Here is a 21,657-nt window from a genome sequence, read left to right on the forward strand (position 1 = left end):
CCTGGTGTCCGTGCTGCTCTTTGACTTCCTGTGGCCACTCCACCTGGAGACGCTGGGCCTGGAGGGGCATCTAGCTGACCTGCCTCAGGTCCCCGGCCACCCCTGGGCGAAGGCCAGAGGGGACACTCAGGGGCCGGGCCCACTGACAAGACACACAGATTCGTTCTCCCTGTCCCCCCACCCACCCCCACCCCCCGAGAAAGCCGGGGTGCTGGCGCCGAAGATGGAGTCAATGACAGTCCTCCCGCAAGAGGCGGCGGCCCTCACAGCCGGGCGCCACGGGCATTTGATGTGCAGACCCAGCCCCCCGAGGTGAGAGAGCTGCTCTCTCCCGCGTCCCCCAGCCCCTCCCCACGCACACGGAGCCCTCGCGATGAAATATTGCAGGTGAGCAGATGCCGTTTCCTTAAATCAGGACGTTTGTCAGCGAGCTTTGACAGGTCCTTGTCAATAACGACAAAAGATCCAACACATGTGGCCGCCCCGTGCTGGGGGGAGAGGGACAGCACGTGTGCTCTCCCCACACGGTGCTCCGGCCTTGAAGTGAAATATTTTTTCCTCATTGGCCAGAATTTATGAGGTTCCCCAAGGTTCAATCTTCCGCTCAAACTTTGATCTGGAGTGATGCTTCCGTCAAGCAGCACACCCAAGACAGAAGGAATCCAAATCAAAAGCAGGGAGCTCGGGGTTCCCGGGGGTGGGAACGTTTTGCCGTCGAAACCCAGCGCCCCCGAGACTGGCTATGTGATGCAGGCAGGGAGGCCGAACCCCAGTGTCTGTCCCTGGGAAGTCCGAGTAGAAGCAGAAACCCATTACTTGGGCAACTGTGATCATTTATCACGCATCATCTCATGCGTGCTCAATAAACCGCCACTGGCCGAGAGTGGGTGCCATGCAAGTGTGAGGCGCAATATTTCTCTCCCTCACAGTGACTTTATAAGGCCGTTTCATTCCCATTTCACAGATGAGCAAACCGAGGCTCAGACGGGATGTCAGCGCCTGACTTTTCCAAAGCTGACAGGCTCTGTCAGAGCCCCCGGCTGCCTAAGCCACTGGGAATTCCTTCCGCTGCTGTGAGCACCCCAAAGGGTCATGCACCCCGAATGGGCCCTGAAGGGTCAGACGTGAGGCTTCCTGCTCCCAGGTAGGACCCTGAGCAGGTGGCACCCCAGCGGGTCACCGGTGAGCCATGACCTGGGGTGGTCACTTTCGATGTGTCAGGACATTGTAAAGGTTGGCAAGCGCCATGCACGTGGAGGAGCTGAGAACTACCCAAAGGTAAGACAAGAGCTGACTCATTTCCAAGCTCCCGTTCACAGAGCCACCTGAAAGGGGACCCGGCCGAAACCGGTTTGGCTCAGTGAATAGAGCACATGTGTCAAACACAAGGCCCGAGGGCCAAATCCGTCCCGCCAGGCCTTGCAATGTGGCCCGCACCGTGCTGTCATCACTGCACTCCGCTGTGTTTCCATCACAATGACAGTTTATGACTGTTCAGTAAACCATTCGGCCCGCGATTTAGGCTGGATTTTAGATTTTGGCCCCTTCTCTGATTGAGTTCGACACCCCTAGAATAGAGTGTCGACCTGTGGACTAAAGGGTCCCGGGTTCAATTCCCATCAAGGGCATGTACCTTGGTTGCGGGCACATCCCCAGTGGGGGGGGGGGTGCAGGAGGCAGCAGGTCGATGATTCTCTCTCATGGATGTTTCTAGCTCTCTATCCCCTCTCTCTTCCTCTCTGTAAAAAAATCAATTATATATATATATATATATATATATATATATATATATATATATATATATATTTTTTTTTTTTTTTTTTCCTCACCAGTGGCTCCACAGAGACTGTCCCCGATTCCTCCCTGGGCACTGCCAGTCTTCTCTGCTTTTCAAAGGAGCAAACCACGTCCGGGCGGCCACACCTGTTTTCCCTGAGACCAGCCTCTCCGACCACCACCCTCTCCACGGGGCGGGCGCTCTGTCTGGACGTGGGAAGTGACAGCGAGCAGGCGGGGCAGCGGGTCACCCAGGGTGCGAAAGGTGAAGGAATTTCAATAACGCCATCCCCTTTCTGATCCGGGCCGAAATGAAAAGTCCTCATTATTAAATCACAAAGCAATTAAAAAATTAAAAATTCCATAAGCCCCTACATGAAAGAAAGACAAGTGTTTAATGATGGATCAGAGCGTGGAAGTGGGGGCAGAGAGAAAGTAAAAGCCCGCTGTCTCCAGGGGCGCCCCCCCTCCCCGCCCCCCGGGCGGCGAGCGTGGCTCCTGCCCGCACCCTCATGCCAGCGCGAGAACTAATAAACCCCGCTCCCCTGCCTGCGAGCCACGCCGATTCATATCTGCCTACCTTGTTACCTAATTCATTATGGAATAGCAGTTAATTTGATTTGATATTATTTTAATAAAATTCTGTAATATATTAGATTGTTTCAGGCTATCAAAATAATTTTCCAATTATTACGGTTACTCAAGCAAGTCTTTCTCTCCCCCTCCGTGAGCGGCAGTTGGTCTGACTCGGAATATATTAGCTGCTACAGCTTCATCCCGGCCAGGGAGCCGGGGACCCGGGCAGGGTTACCCCGAGGAGCTCGCGCCAAGAACCGGGGTGCACAGTTCACAGCGGAGGGACGTGGACCTGTGACCTCGTGTCTCTCTGGCCACTGAGCTGGCCCCTCTTGGACCACTGCGTTACCTGTGAAGGGAATATGGAGAGAAATGTTTATAAAAATTACCTTGGAGCCCAGTGAGTGTAGGACTGGGAAGCTGGGTGATCAATAACACCTGGTGGAGAGGGTTGCTCAGTGGTTGCACAGCGACCTATGAACCAGGAAGTCACCGTTGGATTCACAGTCAGGGCACATGCCCGGGTGGCAGGCTCAATCCCCCGTGGAGGGCATGCAGGAGGCAGCTGATCAGTGGTTCTCTCGCATCATGGATGTTTCCCTTTCTCTTTCCCTCTCCCTTCTTCTCTGAAATCAATAAAAATATTTTTTACGTTCAAGGTCAATGCTCCTCCCTCTGTCGGCTTCTGACCCCCCTGAACCGCCAGCTCATTGTGCAGAAAGTGGAGAAGCTTGTCTTATTGGCAGTGCAGCCTGAGCCACCTTGGACCATCCCCTTTTTAAGCTGTGGACGCAGACGGACAATTGGCCTAAAACACTGATCCCCTGACTTCCTCGCCAGTCTGCTTGGGAGGGGAGGAAGTGGGGGGGGGGGGAGTCAAACCCTCGGGAGGGAACTTGGGGCCACGCCGCTGTGCTGGGAGCTGGGAGCTGGTTTGGGTCCCTATGTGGCGGTGGGTGAGCCTGACCCTCCGTGTCTGCTCCATGTCTGTGCCCGAACTGGGGACTCTGGTTTCTCCACATTGTCCCTCCGGGGCGAGCTGGGACGGTGGGAGCACCGTCACTCACTGGTTCATTCAGCAAACACTAGTGGAGCTCCGAGGATGTGCCCAGTGCTGTGTGTGGGGAGTGAGGCCGGCAGAGCCCCCCCTGCACAGAGCTTGTGGGGCGCCCATGCCCGGCACACACTAGGGTACCAGGCACCCGATGGACAACAGGTGCCAGATATTAACCAGATAATCCCGTAAGCACACTGTAAGTGAGAGAGTCCAATCACTATGTACTAACCTGTGTGGGGCAAGCACAGCCGGCAGTGACAGCCGCCTGCCCACGGAAGTCCTGGGAGCTCTAGAGAGGGAGCAGGGAGGGGCCATGCAGGGAAGAAGGAGGGAGGAGGGAGGAGGGAGGAGGGAAGAGGGAGAAGGGTGGAGGCAGGAGAAGAGGGAGAAAGGAGGAGGGAGGAGGGAGGAGGGAAGAGGGAGAAGGGAGGAGGAAGGAGGGAAGAAGGAGGAGGGAGGAGGGAGAGGATCCAGGCTGAGCAGAAGCAAAGGCCCCTGAGGAAAGGCTGGCCGAGGGACTCAGGGAACAAAGAGGACCGCTGTCAGGGAAGAAGGGGTGGGTGAGTGGGCCGGTGGGTGGAGGCCAGGTCCCCAGGCCCAAGGGCACCTGCAGGTCATGGGCTTGACCCCGTGAGCCACCAGAGCAGTGAGGGCTCAGGCTTGGGAGCGCTGCGCTCAGACCTGAGTTGTGAGCAGCACCCAGATGGGGTCCTCGCGCTCTGGAGGGAGCAGGGAGGGGCACGTGGAGAGGGAGCTCTCCGCTGGCTCCCCACCCAGAGGGCGGGCCTTTCGGGGGCCGGAAGGGGCCAGGGCTGTTTCAGGAAGGGACCGTGCCTCCAGGCAGCGGGGTCAGCTCATGCTCAGGTGATTGCCATCGGTTCCACGGCGTTTCTCTGAAACCCCGAAGCCCAGAGCGGAGTCTGTGGGAAGAGCTGCGGAGTCCCCCGCTGCCGGAGGCAGCCAGCCCGGCCAGCATCCGCTGGGACCACCAGAGGGACTGTTGTTTCTCATTAAGCCTATCTGGTCTCCATCAGAGGTGGGGGAGGGGGAGGATGTCTTCAAATGCAAAGGCAAACGCTTTGAACAGACCCCCCCCCCCCAATCAGCAGCCATTGGGGGCGGCCCAGGAGGTCCCAGACCGTGACATGTGCCGGCATCTGTCCTGTCACAGCGGGAGGGAGGGGCCGGGGCCAAGAGTGGGACTGGGCTGCTGCGGGGCTGCCTCAGATCTGAGGATACCTCCGAGAAGCCCTCTTCTCGCCCGGCCCCCGCACGGCTCAGTGGGTTGAGTGTTGTCCCAGGCACTCAAAGGTCGCCAGTTCTATTCCCTGTTCCCTGGGTGAGGTCACATGTCCAGGTTTCAGATTCAGTCCCCAGTTGGGATGCATATGGGAGGCAATGGCTCCAAGTATCCCTCTCACATCGATGTTTCCCTCTCTCTCTCTCTCTCTCTCTCTAAAAAATTAACAAAAAGATAATTTTGTAACAAGGACTTTTAAGAATACCTCTTCTCTCGCCGCAGCGATCTTAGAATGAGCGAGTCACTCCTTCAGCTCCTGGCCTGGCTCAGGGGTGCAGAGGACAAGGGCGCCCTTCCCACAGGAACTCCTGGGAATGGAGAGAAAGGCACAGACGTGAGGGATGGCGGACAGCTCTTACGGCCGCTGTAATAAGTATCCCCCAAAACATGTGCCCCAGTCACGCCACGCAGCTAACCTATCCCAGGTCTTCTCGGCACACAGCCCTCACCTCCTGTCCCTCCGCCTCTGGGCGCTCTCCAGCCCGCCTGGCCCCCCCGACCTCCCAGAGAAGCCTGCCTTGCCCCTCCCACGGGAAGGGAATGTTGCCACTGGACGAGACGCCCCTCCAGGGTGGAAACGAGGTCCGATGGCACACCTCAGGTGCTTGGGAAGGGTCATGGTTCAGAACCTTGGACCTGAGGGACTCACCTGCTCAGATGCCTGTGAAGCACTGAGTCCCCTCTGTGGTGCTGACGGCCTCTGAACAGCATCCGATTGGTTGCCTCCTGGCTCATGCTCCTCGGAGACAGCCAATCCCATCCTTGAGTGGCTTTGATTATTAAAAGGGCATTTCTCGCCGAAGCCGGTTTGGCTCAGTGGATAGAGCATCGGTCTGCGGACTGAAAGGTCCCAGGTTCGATTCCGGTCAAGGGCATGTACATTGGTTGCGGGCACATCCCCGGTACGGGGTGTGCAAGAGGCAGTTGGTTGATGTTTCTCTCTCATCAACGATTCTAGCTCTCTATCTCTCTCCCTTCCTCTCTGTAAAAAATCAATAATATATATATATATATATATATATATATATATATATATATATATATATATATATAAATTTTAAAGGGCATTTCTCACCCTCGCTCTGTGGCTCAGTGGATAGAGCATCAGCCTGCAGACAGAGGGGTCCCGGGTTCCTCCCCAGTCAAGGACACATGCCTGGGTTGTGGGCTTGATCCCCATTGGGAGAGCTGCAGGAGGCAGCTAATCAACGATTCTCTCTCATCGTGGATGTTTCTATCTCTCTTTCCCTCTCCCTTCCTCTCTGAAATCAATAAAGTTATTAAAACGGGGGGGGGGGCACTTCCCATATGAAGCCAGAGCTGACCACCCACAGCGCCCGCTTCCTGCTCCTTTCCGTTCTTTGGGACCCAGAGTAAGCTGTGCCCTCGCCCCCTCCTTGGCACCCCAGGTGTCTGAAGACAGTGGGTGGCCTGATGCCCCTGCGTTTTCTCACAGATGGCATCCCGGGTCCTCTCACTCCTCCTCGTGTAACTTCTTTTGAAACTCTTGGACCAGCTTGGCCACCTTCCCGGGACCTGCCTGTGGTTCCTTAAGATGCCCTAGTCAACATTTTAGGGGGGGAGAGGGGGAATAGAAGGGAGGAGGGAGCCGGGGGACCTTTCTCTGGGCAGAGTGCCTGCCAAGGAGCCGGGGGCGGCGTGAGAGCTGTGTGCCAGTTAGCTGTGAGTGGTCTGCATGCTGTTCGCCCTCTATCTGCCGACAGGAAGTGAGGAGAATGGTACCCCATGCCCACCAGATGGGCTTTCCCGAGGACGGGATGGAAGACGCCACAGAGCCCCTGACACGCTCCGTGTGCCCCTCGGGCAGCAATAACCACACCTCCTAAGCCCCCCACGTCCCAGGCTCTGCCCCGATCTTAAACCCCTGTCTGGAGGCCCCTGTTTTTAAACGCCTCCCTAATAACTGGGTAAGAAATCAGACAAGAGAAAGGAAACGAGGATAAATCTGGAACAGAAGAAAAAAAAAAAAGGATTGTTTAACTGGATTACCGTCATCCAACTGTCCAACAACCCCCATGCCAAGGAACCTGACGGGTCCCACGTTCGTTTTGAAGGTCAATGCTGAAAACAACCACTTTTTTAATGAGGTTAAAAACATGTAATAATTCTCCAGGCAATTAAGTGAATATCACCTGCGTTTCCTCTCCCCAAGTTTGTCATTTCCAACATTTCTCCTAAAGGGTAGAGTGGCTCTGTCGGACCCAATGATATCCACCCCCCACCCCCCAAATTGGATGGAAACTCAAAAGTCACAGGATCAGGGCCCACCGCCCCAGTGAGGACAGAGGCTCCATCTCCCTGAGTCTATCCGTTCCAGACAGAGCTTCTCGGGAACCTCCGCCCATTTGAAAGGCCGTGACCAGCCCAAACCGGTTTGGCTCAGTGGATAGAGCGTCAGACAGCGGACTGAATTCCCAGGTTCAATTCTGGTCAAGGGCACGTACCTTGGTTGCAGGCACATCCCAAGTGGTGGGTGTGCAGGAGGCAGCTGATCGATGTCTCTCTCTCATCGATGCTTCTAACTCTCAATCCTTCTCCCTTCCTCTCTGTAAAAAATCAATAAAATATATTTTTTTAAAAAATGAAAGGCCGTAACCTGAGCAAGCATGGAGCAGAGAGCTCTCTAGGCGAGGCTCTGGGCGGTCAGGTGCCTGTGGCCTTCACCTTTGCATCTGAAGAGAGAGACTTGGAAGCAGAGAACGGACAAAGCCACTGACAAGATGCCGACTGGGTGACACTGTGCTTTAAAACGCCACACCGAGCCAGCCAGTGGCTCAATGGTGGAGGGTCAGCCTAGGAACCAGTAGGTTACTGTTTGATTCCCAGTCAGGGCACATGATCCGAGGTGGAGAGGTCGATGATTCTCTCTCATCATTGATGTCATTGATGTTTCTGTCGCTCTCCCCCTCTCCCTTCCTCTCTGAAATCAATACAAATTTTTTAAAAATAAAACGCACGCCCATGTCAGTGCCCATCTGTCAGACCGGTGGCCTGGGTCCGGGCCGTAACTGGAGTGCTGGGCTGGGGGCTGCAATGGCCAGGGAGGGCCCGAGTGAGAACCTTAGCTCGGTCCCTTACGGACTGTGAGATGCAGGAATGGAGGTGTTTAGATTACACATAATTACACACAATTACATTATTTCATCATAATGAGGACTTACCACCTCTTATCGGAGATAAGGTGCCCTCCCTCTTCGAGCCCCAGCCGCCCCAGATGTAAATGGTGATAGTGTCTGCGCCCCTCCCTCTCCCCCCCCCCCCCATATGCATAGCTGGCACCCTCCCTCTTCCAGCCCCAGCCGCCCCAGATGTAAACGGTGATAGTGTCTGCACCCCTCCCTCTCCCCCCCCCCATATGCATAGCTGGACACCCACGTGGTGCTGTTGGAGGGACTGACCCCGGGGCAGGCCGCAGGGTTCGCTTGTGCAGGCCCCTCCTCTCGGAGCCACAAGCCTCCCAGCTCAGCTGACAAAGGTCCCAAGTCGGGTTCTGGGCATGCTCTGCTGCCTACGCATGTCGGCACACACATGTTGCTGTCACACCCGCTCGTCCCAAAGTTAAAATAGGACACTCCCAGAATGCCAGTGGCAGTTGTTTAGAAGGTCAGTTTGGAGACAGCAGCCAGAATGCTTTGCAAATACACCGGGATCGCCGGCTTTGCGGTCTGGGTGGGCACTCCTTCCCATTCATCAGATAAGAATTCAAGAGCAAGACAGAGCCAGTCTGAGGCGCTGCCAGGCCCTGCCCTGGCCTGAGGGGCCCAGGTGGCACTGCCGGGTGGGAGGGCTCAGGTGGGCGGTTGGCACCCCAGGGAGCCTCGCCCTGATGTGATTTTCATAGCCGGTAAGTTCGCAGCCGCCGGGATACAGCGGTCCACTCTGCCTGCCAGGAACCTCCGTGCCGGGGTCCCACCTTCAAAGCTGGCGACACCACCGAGTCCAGTCTGACCCCAAAGGCCCTCCTCCCACAGGGAGCGGCCGTGTGCGTCCGGTCCTTCTCCCAGGCCTGCAGGATGGAGCTCCCTCCGCCCGCGTCCCTCAAACCCTGACCCACCGGGAACCAAGACCCCCAGGACTTGGCCGCAGACCCAGAACATTGTCTAAAGCGAAGGAATTCCCTCCTCAGAGAAAACCCGGGGTCTTCCAGGCCTGGGGTCTTAAAGCAGATACAAATGCAGATGCACTGGGCAATCGGGGGTGTCGTCCCCCACTCCATTCCTGGTCCTACTGGGGATCAGCAGGGATCCAGAGAGCAAATCTGAACACCACAGGCCAATCTCATCTCTTCACCTTACAGACGGGAAAACGGAGACCGGAAAAGGGGAGCGCGTTCCTCCGAGGCCCTAGCTCCTTTCGCTGGGGTGGCCAGTGTTGCCTGCAAAGGGCCAGGGAGCACACATTTTCAGCTGGGAGGCCGCATGGCCTGAGGCGGCTCCTCAGCCGTGGCCCGAGGCACAAAGGAGTCACTGACCACAGCGAAGCGCGGTTCCATCCATGGGAACCTGGGAAAACGTGCAGCCACGTTACACACCGGAGCCCGAGGTGGAAGCAACCAGGCGTCCGTCCCTTGAAGAACGAACGGGTTAGGGAGCGCGGTCCATCCACACAGCGGGTTATCCCTCGGCCTCACGCAGGGAGGGGATTCTGACACGCACCCACCCGGAGGGACCTGGAGGACAGGATGCTCAGGGAGACAAGTCAGTCACAAAAGGCCAGATGGTGTATGAGTCTCCTGACGTGCGGGCCCGGGCGGGGTCAAATACACGGAGAATTCACAGAAAGTGGAACGGGGTCCCCATGGCTGGGGGAGGGGATAGGAGGAGGCGGTGCTCAATTGGGGACAGAGTTTCAGTTTCGCAAGATGGAAAGTTCTGAATGTGGTGCATTGAAAAAGTGTGAAGATGGGCCCTGGCCTGTATCGCTCAGTGGGTTGAGCATTATCCTGTGCAACAAAAGTTCGCCAGTCCGATTCTATCGGGACACATGCCCAGGTTACAGGTTCAATCCCTGGTCCAGGCAAGAGCAAGAGAGAGCCAATCAATCTCTCTCTCTCTCTCTCTCTTTCTCTCTCTCTCTCTCTCATCTTCCTCCCTCCCTTCTCTTTGCCTCTTCCCCATTTCTCTTCCTCTCTCTAAAAAATCAATAATAATAATGAAATTTTAATGGTTAGGGTGATAAATTTTACATTATGTCTATTTCAGCACAATAAAAAAAATAATTAAAAAGGCAGCAGATTTGACCCATAGTTTTGACTCTGGCTTGCCAATCCCTGTGACAGCTCAGGCTGCTTGTCTCAGGACAGAAAGGCACCCGCAGAGTGGGTGGAAGGGCGCTAGAGAGGGAGGGAGGGAAGGAGGGAAGAAGGGAGGGAGAATGAGGAGACCGTGAGAAGGCGGCCGTCTGCAAGCCAGGAAGAGAGCCCTCACCAGAGCCCGCCCGAGTTGGCGCCTGCTCTCCGACTCCGGCCTCCAGCACCGTGAGAAGATGACGCTGTGCTGTTTCAGCCACCAGGTCGCTGGTATGTTGTCATGTCGTCAGCCGGAGCGGAGCGACTGAGCAGCTTCCCTGCCCACGTTCAAACCCCGGGTCTCCGTCACCAGGCCCAGGGCCCCTGGAGTGTATTTCTGTTCCCCTTCAGCTACAGAGACTTAGAGGCAAGGGGCAGGCGGACAAGGGATGGGGGAGCCTTCAGCATCTCTGCCGGAGCAGGAGCACCTGTGGGAAGAGGCGGGGCTTGCTCCAGAGCAGACCCAACGGGAAAGAGCAGAGGCAGCCTGAGACGGTGTGCGGCTAAGTCAGTTGCCCTAAGGTGCTCAGTCCCACTCTGACCAATGCAGAGTCCGGGCCTGAGAGCCCGGGCAGGTGGGAGCCCAGGTGTCTGCTCATGAATGACATCACTCACAGCTGGCCAGGCCGGGGGATCTGCAGCATCCGCCCCTGGGAAACGGTGGGCGGCTATTTACTTTTACACTTATTCCTTCTGACTGCAGCCCCACAGGGACAGCTCCTGCCTCTACGCACAGAGACTCAAGGCTCCTAGGCCAGTGGCCGGCAAACTCATCAGTCTGCAGAGCCAAATATCAACAGCACAACGATTGACATTTCTTCTGAGAGCCACATTTTTAAAACTTAATTAACTTCTGCCAAGACCGGTTTGGCTCAATGGATAGAGCGTCGGCTTGGGGACTGAAAGGTCCCAGGTTCGATTCCGGTCAAGGGCATGTACCTTGGTTGCAGGCATATCCCCAGGGGGGGGTGTGCAAGAGGCAGCTGGTCGATGACTCTCTCTCTCATCGAAGTTTCTAGCTCTCTATCTCTCTCCCTTCCTCTCTGTACAAAATCAATAAAATATAAAAAAAAAATAAAAATAAAAAAAACAAAACTTAATTAACTTCTTCTAATGCTACTTCTTCAACATAGACCTGCCCAGGCCGTGGTATTTAGTGGAAGAGCCAGTCTCAAGGGGCCAAAGTGCCGCATGTGGCTCGCGAGCCGCAGTTTGCCGACCTCGGTCCTAGGACAACAGAAGACAGCAGTGAGCGGGCACTCACCACCGTGAAGCGTCTCAGAGCCCACTCCTCGTCCAAGCTCGGGAGTCCCCGCACTGGCCCCATCCTCTCTGACCCGACCCTCCAGGGCCTGGGGCTCCGCCTGCTTCTCTTCCCCCTTCACACCGCCAGCTCCCTCCTCGCCGCCCTGGTCCCACTGGGCACCCCCTCCCGTCCCCCCCACCTCTCTTCTCCCCCAGCTCCGCCTGCGACCACAGACACCTTTGGAACCAGGCCCATTTCAATGGGCCCCTTGCTTCACACTCTCTGGAGGGTTTGCAGGATGAGGCCCACAGCCCCACCCGTGACTGACCCAGCCACACCTCAAGCTCGACTCCCCGACACCCGCTTCTGGTTCTAGAAGCACAACGCACCCAAGGCGCCCATCACTGACTCTGTCCCCCTCCACCCTGCTCACTCATGCCAAGCTGCCTGGATTGTCTTTTCACCCCTCCTCTCTACACCATCCAGGGGTCATCCCAGGCATTGCCTCCTCCAGGCAGTCCTTCTGGGCTCCCACAGCCCCCGTGCCAGGCCCTGCCCTTGGGAAACCATGCTGTCCTGGCTCTGGGCGATGGCAGGAACCACATCTTCTCGTGCCTGAATGACAGCCGCTGGCCAGCGGAGCGGTCCACGGCCGAGAACCCCTATCTGTGAGATCGTATCCGGACCTTTCCTCTAGCTTTGGTTTTCTCCTGGCAGAGAGCGGGCAGGGCCTCTGTCTGCCAGGACAAAAGGAGAGACGCGTGTTTGCTGGTCACGGCTTCCAGCCCCGCGGTGGCACTTGGAAAGGAAGTGACTCTGCCGCCGGCTAAGCGTGAGCTGGAGACAACGGCTGAGCCCCGGGCACCGCCGAGCGGGGCTGACCAGGCCCGGCTCCCAGCAGGGCCAGCGAGGGCCAGCCTTCCCGCACGTGGGTGGCTGTGGGAGGCTGCAGCAGGCCTGCCACCGCACCCGCACGCCAAAGGGGCCACCACTGGCCTCAGGGCCCCCTGTAGGCACGCGGGTGTCAGGACACCAGCCACGGCGGAAGCCGTCCCTGCCCGCCGGGCTCTGCCTCCCAAACTGTGAAGCTAAGGCACGGCCGAAACCGGTTTGGCTCAGTGGGTAGAGTGTAGGTCTGTGGACTGAAAGGTCCCGGGTTCGATTCCGGTCAAGGGCATGTACCTTGGTTGTGGGCACATCCCCAGTAGGGAGTGTGCAAGAGGCAGCTGATCGATGATTCTCTCTCATCGATGTTTCTAACTCTCTATCTCTCTCTCTTCCTCTCTGAAAAAAATCAATAAAATATAATTTTTAAAAAAAAGCTAAGGCGCGCATCCCCGTGTGGAAGTGGCCTGGCTCAGGCCCCACTCTGCCACGCCCTGTGGGGGTTGGCCATCAGGGAACAGAGTCCCATCCTTCTCCTGCTCTCCTCCCTTCTCTCCTCTCTTCCTCCAATAAACATAAATATGGAGTCGGCCCAGCCCTGGCAGGCCATGGGACACAGCAAAATACTAGGGTCCCCCAGCCAGGCTCACGGTACCCTACAACCAAAGGCAGCCACGCCCTGTTTTAGGCTCAGAGGTGGGCTTCTGCAAAGGGCAGGCCCTTCTCTGTGCTGAGAGCGTGGACAGGGAGCAGGTCAGACCATAGCCACACAGTCCCTGAAGCTCTTCCTCCTGCTCCCGTATGAGCTGCCTGGTCCACGCTGCCATGTCTCTGACTTCCTACCTGGTCCCCTGTCCTCTCTCTGCCTGCTGCCCTCCCTGTAGTCTTTGTAGATCAGACAGAGTGATTACCTTTTATTTTTAAATATATTTTTACTGATTTTTTACAGAGAGGAAGGGAGAGGGATAGAGAGTTAGAAACATCGATGAGAAACATCGATCAGCTGCCTCCTGCACACCCCCAACCAGGGATGTGCCCACAACCAAAGTACATGCCCTTGACGAGAATCAAACCTGGGACCCTTCAGTCCGAAGGCCTATGCTCTATCCACTGAGCCAAACCGGTTACGGCAAGAGTGACGTACCTTTTAAACTTAAACTAGATGCTCTGACAGCTCAGCTGAAAACCGTCTCAGGCTCCCCTCAGGGGGAAATGAGATCTGAGCGTCTCACACCGGTCAGTGCCCTCCGTGGCCTCCAGGCTGCCTGTCCCTTTTCCGATCCCATCGCTGGGCCTGGTTCCTCCCGCCCCGGAAGCCCAGCCTTTGTGCACCGCATTGCTGCTCCTCCCCTGAGGCCGTGGAGGTGGACCCTGCCTGGGCCCCGGGACAGGAAGCTAAAACCTGAGGGACAGGGAGCTGGAGGGCTATATGACCTTCAGCAGGAACAAGGTCACCAGTGCGGCTGCAGGACGGAGAGCCAGGGGCACACGTGCTCTGAGAGGACGTTTGGGCCAGCTGCTGCTGCGTACAAATCAGCCTCAAGTTCAGTGGCTTACACCAGTGGTCAGCAAACTGCGGCTCGAGAGCCACATGCAGCTCATGAGCCTCTGTTTGCTGCTCTGTTGACTAATGAATTTGCCGACCACTGCCTTAGGGAAAAACACTTAAAAAAAACATTTTAATAATGTACTAATGTCTATAACCTGAAGTCAAAACTTCTGGATAAGGGTAATGCCTTACAGCAGTGATTGGCAAACTCATTAATCAACAGAGCGGCAAACCGTGGCTCATGAGCCACAGTTTGCCTACCGCTGGCTTACACACAATAATTTAAAGCTTCTTCGCACCCCGGGGGCTGGCTGGGCAGTTCCTCTGCCGGTGTCCCCTGCGAAAGCAGCTGCAGTCACGTTCCACTGGACAGCGGGCTCGGCAGGGACATCCAAGAGGCACTGCTCACATGTCAGGCGGGCCAAACCAGGTTAGCTGGGGCGTGTGAACTCTGAGAAAGAAGACACCTACGAAGAAAGGCTTCTGGTGCCTAACTGGCTTCAAATTTTACATAAAGGAAAGAAGCAGAACCCGGCAGCCATTTCTACACAGGGTCCTCTCATGTAACCTGCACTTCAGGGAGAAGCCACCACACTGAACCGCCTGTCCGCCCTGTGCTCCCGCCCGCTGAGCCAGCCCTTACAAAGCAGTTCCTGGAATCCTAGTTGAACCAATAGGATGAGGTTTGCCCCATCCAATCAGAGTTGCACAGCTACATGAGCTTCTTCCCCAACCAATCAGAGCAGCGTCACTCCTGCCTTTTGGACCAATCAAACTGTGACGATTTGGAGTCCTCCTTTGCATGAGGATGGACCAGGGCAGGACTTCTGTCCTTCCCAATCAGCTCCCCTCTGGAGCACATTTTCTCTCTCCGTTAAAGACTGAGGGCTGTATTGCCGTGGCTGAGCTGAAGCACCAACGACGTCTCACCTGGCACAGTTAAGCTGTTTTGCACTGAATAAGGTTTCCTTCTTCACCCCTCACTGCACCCCAAATCAGGGATTCATGCTTGCCTTGAATTGGCACCAACACTGTCCTCGGAGGAGCCTCAGTTCTCTCCATGGGGCACAGCCTTGCCAGGCAACACGCCTCACTTCCCCTGCCTGCCTTCTCCACTCCCTTTTGGACGTGTAGCTCTTTCCCGCGAACGTGTGAAGGAAGCATGTTGTCGTGGGGGGCCTCAGGAACCCTGGGACAGCCCTCCAGAATGGTCATCCTTCTGCCCATGTTGTCCCTCTAGTTTACATCGATGCCCTGGAATGCAAGATGGCACCACAGCCATGCCAGGACCAACGAGGAGCCCTGGAGGGCAGGTAAGCTGAAACTCCTCTCCCGGGACAAGACTGGGGGGGGGGGGGGGGGAGATTCCTCGGCCACCACACCCAGCAGCCCTACTCCATGGCACTTGGGTAAGGTGACCAGAGTCGCGCTTTTGGCGGGACAGTCTCAATTTTTAACAATTTGTCCCATGTCCCAAGTCGTTTTAAAAAAGTCCCGATTTTTGGAATGTCACTTTACACTTGGGGCATCCCTAAGAGCCCCCTGTGGGAGATATTTGGAGCGGGACGAGAGAGGAGGGGGCGTACGGAGTGGAAGTGACATTGTTTAAGAAGAAAAGCAGATGGCGGCGAGAAGGACCTGGATTTAGCATCCACCTTGGCCCCTCTCTGACCCTCCGGCTTCTCCTCTGTGACAACGAGAGAAGGGAACAAAGGAGGGGGCGTGTGTGGTGCACCTGAAACCCCACACGTGTGTGCCCTGTCCTTTGTCCCGGGCCCGTGAAGGAGGATTATCCCGGTACTTTGCTAATGGGGGAGTCTTGGGTCGGCCCACGCAGGCGCCAAAGGCAGACGGGCGAAACTCTGCAAGGTGAACACTTAGGTCTGAGCGCAGGAGAGAGAAAAGTCACAAAGATTCTAAGAAACAAAGGTGGTGGCCTCTGACGCTGAGCTTCCCTCCGGATTGCTTGTATTTTCGGGGAAAGGGGTGGAAACCTGTCTGACACAGGGACTCAGCAAAGCCCTCCCAGAGCCTGACACCAGACCCGGGGCCTGGGCCGGAGCGCTCGGAGGGACACTTCCCTGGCAAAGTGGCCATCTCCATGGTTCTGGGCTGCCAGGAGTCCTCCCTCGCGGGTGCCATGATGTAGGTATTGACGAGACAAGGTGATAAGATGGATGGGATCGATGGAAACACCTCCTTCTATTCCAGAGCCGCACGCAGTGTCCTCCCGGCACAACACAGTGATGGAAGGGACTAGGACCCTGTGCTTACGCCCAACCCGAAAGTAAAGAGCTCATCCTGTTCACGGGGACGCCCCTTTGACAGGCTTCTTCTGGTCAGACACCCCATGGCCCCACGTCGCCTTCACTGAACATTTTTTTTAGAAAAAAACAAAAACACACAAGTGAACAATGCCGATCAGCATTCGCTGTGCCACAGGATTCACCACATTTGCAACCAGGCAGGCTGCACGGGTTTCCATTTCAACATAAGAAGGAGAGAAGAGCAGAGAGGAGACAGGCAGGGTCCTCTGTTTTGAAACATGTAGCTGGTTTATCGAGGGAGGGTGTTCCACTGCAGGGGGTCGGGCAAACTGCGGCTCTCAAGCCACTTCCGGCTCTTCGGGCCCCTTGCGTGTGGCTCTTCCACAAAATACCACGTGCGGGCATGCACGTACAGTGCGATTGAAACTTCAAGGCCCATGCGCAGAAGTTTTCGGCTCTCAAAAGAAAGGTCAATCGTTATGCTGTTGATATTTGGCTCTGTTGACTAATGAGTTTGCCGACCACTGTCCTAGACAGCCCCTGGGGCTCAGGGGTGTGCCCACCGAGACGGCTCCCTGCCAAGGTGTTATGGTGCCGGGCTCAGACTCATCTGGACGGACACAGACCCCCCTCTTCCAGGGAAAGGTAGCAGGACAGCCCTCAGGCCTGCTCTGTGTTTGTGCCAGAACACAGGGCCAGTGCCAAGCGTCTGTGGCAGAGGAGCCTGCCCATCCTGAGCTAACAGCACCGGCGTGTTTCCGAGGAAGAAAGCAGCCAGCTACCCGGGCCCAGCTCCATTGTTGTATCAGCTCCCCATGGCAGCCACCTGGGTGCAGGGAGTGGCGGGCCTTCTGCAAGCATCACCCTCGTCCACGTTTACTGGGCACTTAGCACAGCCCCAGGCTCAGCATCTTGCAAACATGACATGGTCAGGGCATCCGGACAGCCCTTCTGAGCTGACGGAGTGGTTTCCTGAGACACCGGCACCTTCCACCTGCCTGTCAGGGCGGCCTGCACGTCCTCTCTAGCTCACAGACTTGGAAACCGAGGTACCTTTGCCCAGTGGCTGTCTAGAAAGTGGCCGGGTGGGACTTTCCCGGGAGGTTGATTTCCAGCGCTGGCTGCTGCCTGCGTCCCAGGACCCGGTCCTCAGCTCACAGGAGACAGCCACTGCCATCACCCACAGTGACCCTCCAGGCCCCACTCCGCCCAAGAACAGGTCTGCTCTCCAAGTCTCGGGGGAGGGCATGCTTCCCCAAAAAAGCAGTTCCCTGTGGACGTCCTCCCTTGTCAATATCACCAGGCAAGGTGCCCACGTGTAGGGAACTCCCTCTGCCCCCCGCCCCCCAGGTCTCCAGTCACTGTCCATTGTCCTCAGGCAGGGGACGTGGGGTTCAGGTATGGACTTCAAAGGGGAGAAGCCTGAGCGGCCTCCCAGGCGACCTGCCCCCAAGGCTTGGATGTTCTCACCAGGGGCACCATGTGTGTGTGGGGGGGAGGGTCCCTGCAAGGACAGGTGACTCCTGCCCCCCAGCAGCTCCGGCTGGGGTTCAGGAAGCCTGTCCTTATGAGGTTCCCTGCTGCCTGCTTTCTCTGCCCCATGCCGACCGCCCTCTCCCCTCCCTCCCCAGGTACCCCCATACCTGGTGGCATCCCTAGTCCCCTCCGGAATGGCCTTGGCCTTTCCCAGCCACACCTGTCCCTCATCCCCTCGTCCCAGCGGCCTGCATGCCGAGCAGTGAGCCAGGCGAGCGAGGCTCCCTGATCAGACATCGCCACACCCTCCCCAGGGTGGTCCCACGTCCCCGGCTCAGAAAGTCAACCCCCTCATGGAGCCCCACACTTGCATCCCGACTGGGGCAGGGCCTGCGGCTGCCTCATGGCCCTCGAGCGCCAGCCGTCACCCCAACTCGGACCTGAGTTTGCCTCCCACTGGCAGGCAGGTTAGTCCCTCGCCAGGTCCACCCGGCCGCGCCCCAGTCCTCGAAGGACAGTCTGCCTCTCACCCTTGGCCTTTTCTCCCTCCCTCCTGCTCCACCCCCCCCAGTGCCACCCACTTGCATTTCTTCCCTCTCTCCCTCCCTGTCTCCCTCTTTCCCCTCCCAAACCCAGAAGTATTTGATTAGATTGAAACTTGGCACTGGAGTCACCAGCCTCGAGGCAAACATTTGTCCTAGAATTTGCTGGAAATCACTTGGCTGCTCTTAGCAGGGCAATGGCAAAAACCAAGCAGCCCCCCCCCCCCATTCCTTCGCTTGCCCCCCTCCCCTGCCTGCACGCTGCATCACGCAGCCTGGCTGAGCAGAGGCTCCTGGAATTCCCCAGACGACACCCACCGCTGCTCCAGGCACGCAGCTCCCTGAACTCCCAGGAGCTCCTGTGTCATTGGTCCCGGCCACCAGGCTGCTGAGGAGAGGACAGTGTGTGTCCACTCTTGGTGCTTGCGACCTCCAGGGGCCCAGCGCTTGTCCCTGCGGCTCCCGAGTTCCCTGGGGATTTGGGTGCCGCCCTTAGAAAGCCTCCCCACACACCTGCACGGGCCGAACACGGCTCTGAGGACCGTGGCACGTGCCTGAGCCACTCATGACTGAGAAGTATCTGCCCCTCCCTCACTCATCCGCTCACCCACCCATCCGCTCATTTACTTCTTCACACATTCGGCTGAGCTCGCTTTACCAACCCCCTCCTCCGCTCAGCCTTGCATTCACTTATAGATGGACACCGATGGAGACACGGGCCCAGATGTGATTCCTGTGCTTACTCACTCATCACTGAGTCACAGGCCACCCGCTTGTCTCTCTGCCGTTTATCCATGGATTTCCCCGTTTGTTTACACATTGACTCATGTCTGTAACGTATTTGCTAATCCGTTCATCCTCCACCATCCACGCGCTCCCTCAGTCACTGCATTCACTGACTCACACACACTCACACAAGGAGCAAGCCCCATCCTGCAGCGTGCCCGGCACTGCTTCCCTCCAGGGGGTCAGCTCGGGCCGTGAGGACAGGAGTGTCCCTCTGACACCCCTCTTCTCACAGGGGAGCCCAGCCAACCAGGAGCCAAGCCTCCAGAAAGCAAACCACGGGCACCAACGAACTCCCACCTGCTGGAGAAAGGAGAGGCGAGGCACTTCGGGGTACTGGGGATTCAAGGCAAATTGTGCAGGGGGTGCCCAGGTGGTGTGGCTCAGTGGTGAGCATCGACTGATGAACCAGGAGGTCAAAGTTCGATTCGATTCCTGGTTAGGACACATGCCCAAGTTGCAGGTTTGATCTCTGGTGTGGGCCGTGCAGGAGACAGCTGATTGATGATTTTTTTCATCATTGATATCTCTCTCTCTCTCTCTCTTTCTCTCTGTCTCTCTTTCTTTCCCCCTTTCTCTCTGAAATCAATAAATATCTATATAAAAGTCTAAGCGACCATCGCAATGGAACAGATGACCCAACATTGGGGTGACCCAATAGGCAGGGGGGTTAGTGAGGGGTGGCCAAACAACTGAACAGCAGGCTATGTGGGGTGACCAGGCCAGCGGGGGGGGGGGGGGGAGGGGGGGAGGGGCAGTTGGGGGTGATAGGCAGTCAGGCAGGTGAGTAGTTAGGAACCAGAGGTCCAGGATTGTGAGAGGGATGTCTGACTACCATTTTAGGCCTAAGCCAGCAGTTGGACATCCCCCGAGGGGTCCCAGATTGGAGAGGGTGAAGGTTGGACTGAGGGAACACCCCCCCCCATGCACAAATTTTGTGCACCAGGCCTCTAGTATCTACACTAATAAAAGAGAAATGTGCAAATTGACCATACTTCTGCAACACCCATGACAAGCTCACAGGGGATCTCAGACACCATCTTTCCAGACGTTTTCTAACTCGGCTACTTTTAAGGCCCTGCAGAGGCCACCAGGGAAGGGTGGGGACCATGCCCTTCTTGACCCAAAGACCTCTGTTTTTCAGCTGTTTCCCTACTGGACTTGTCTTTCAGAATTTAACTCCAAAAGTGGCCTCTTCCATGCCACCGCCCCTGAAATAAAACATTTTTTAAAAATTGATGGCTAGTTCTCTTGTTTTAAAGAAGGGCAGAGAGGGGTAGCAAGTGCCTAGGGTCATCCAGCAAGCTCTGTGGGAGCCAGAAGGAGACCCCAGCCCTCCAGACGCCCAGGGTCACATTCCCTCCACCCCATGTCCAACCCTCCGGGCTTTCCAGGGCCCCGACACCCATTCCACCTGCCAGGACCGGAGCTTCCAGACAGAAGTGGGAAGAATGGTGAACAAAGGCGGCCGAGCAGTGGGGAAGGTGGAGGGCCGGCCAGGTATGCAGGGCTCCCTGGTGTGTGTGTGGGGAGGGGGGATGGGGGGGCGAGGATTGCACTGGAAATTCCGCAGGAGCACAGCTAGCTGTGTATGGCCGGGGTGCTGGGTTTTGAAACCCTACACATTTTTTAAAATCTATAATTATGTGGCACACACCTAATTAAAACGGACTATAATTGTTGAAATATTTTATTGAAGTCATTTTTTCCCCCCAAACGACAGGTTTAACAGATGATAAAACTTGTCTTGTGGTTACCCCGGGCTGCCAAGACCCCGGGGCAGAGCGCAGGGGCGGGGCGGGGGGCGGACGGGGAGCCCCTCGGAATGACAGCATTCTTCCTAAGCACCGCTCCCCAGCGCGCCCCTCGGCCCCGCGCCAGGCGCTCCGGACGGAGACAAATAGCCGGGGCGGGTGTTTTGTGCACAAAGATGATTGAGGTCTGCTCTCGCTCCGTGGAGAAAGCCTTTGAAATCGTGCTCCCGGGGAGAGAGGGCAGCTGAGATCAGAGGGAGCTGTTGATTCAAAAGCACAAGGGAGAAGCGTGAGCCTCCCCGACTCAGCCAGAAACCCAGGGGCCCGCATTCCAGGCCTCGGCGGGCAGCTGTGCGCTCACTCTCTTCACTTCACTTTCTTCACTTTCTCCGGGGGACGGGGCGGAGGCCTCCCCGGAAGCCTCCCCGAGCAGCTGCGAGTCACCCCGTCTCCCAGGTGCTCCGAGGGGGTGTCTTTCAGCTCCACTGCCCACTTTGTGGATGAGGAAACTGAGTCACAGAGGAAGGCCCGGCTCTGTCCAGCCCGGAGGCCAGCGGGCCTCCCTGTACGGTCTGGCTCAGGCCCGGACAAGGCGAGGAGGCTTCCTATGTATCAGCTGGGGGGCAGGAAGGCCGAGAACACGCCCCAGGATTGGAGGTCCTTTCCGTGTGGTGTGTCCGTGTGTCTGCCAGCAGCATGGGGTCCGAGGAGGGGGAGGGGAGGAGGGGTGCGCCGACACCCCAGCCCGAGAGGCCGATATCAGGCCGGGTTGGGAACGAGGGCAAGTGCGTGCTGTGACCTGGCCCGGAACCGGCGGTCTTTGTGCCACAGTCCGACCTCAGGGAAAGAGAGTGCAGGGCCCGGGGGCGGGGGGGGGGGGGGGGGGAGCCACGTGCTCCCCAAAACCTACACTCAGTTCCAGCTCCAGCCGCCATCCCCACCACGGGAGGTGGTGGGCCTCCCCACGTCTCTGAGAACAAACAAGGACAAGGGCTAACGTGACGCAGCGAGCAGAAAGCTCCCACATTCCCACAGGACAGAACTTTCTGGAAACTTCTCCATCGGGTGGCGGTTGGGGTGGTTGTTTTTCCAACGTATTACCTTCGTTCTGCCTTCGTGTGTGTGCCTGCCACCC

At 57.0% G+C, this 21,657-nt stretch overlaps 1 long non-coding RNA gene across 1 annotated transcript; it reads right to left on the reverse strand.

The window, feature by feature from the left end:
• Positions 1–20,440: 20,440 nt before the first annotated feature.
• LOC118708813 lies at positions 20,441–21,106 on the reverse strand. Its single transcript, XR_004984730.2, has 2 exons — positions 20,898–21,106; positions 20,441–20,782 (listed from the first exon to the last, which is right to left on the reverse strand). It is a non-coding gene; the product is annotated as an uncharacterized LOC118708813 (long non-coding RNA).
• Between the last annotated feature and the right edge of the window lie 551 nt (positions 21,107–21,657).

Source organism: Pipistrellus kuhlii, unplaced genomic scaffold, assembly GCF_014108245.1.
Source record: "Pipistrellus kuhlii isolate mPipKuh1 unplaced genomic scaffold, mPipKuh1.p scaffold_m20_p_65, whole genome shotgun sequence".
Classification (NCBI taxonomy): domain Eukaryota; kingdom Metazoa; phylum Chordata; class Mammalia; order Chiroptera; family Vespertilionidae; genus Pipistrellus; species Pipistrellus kuhlii.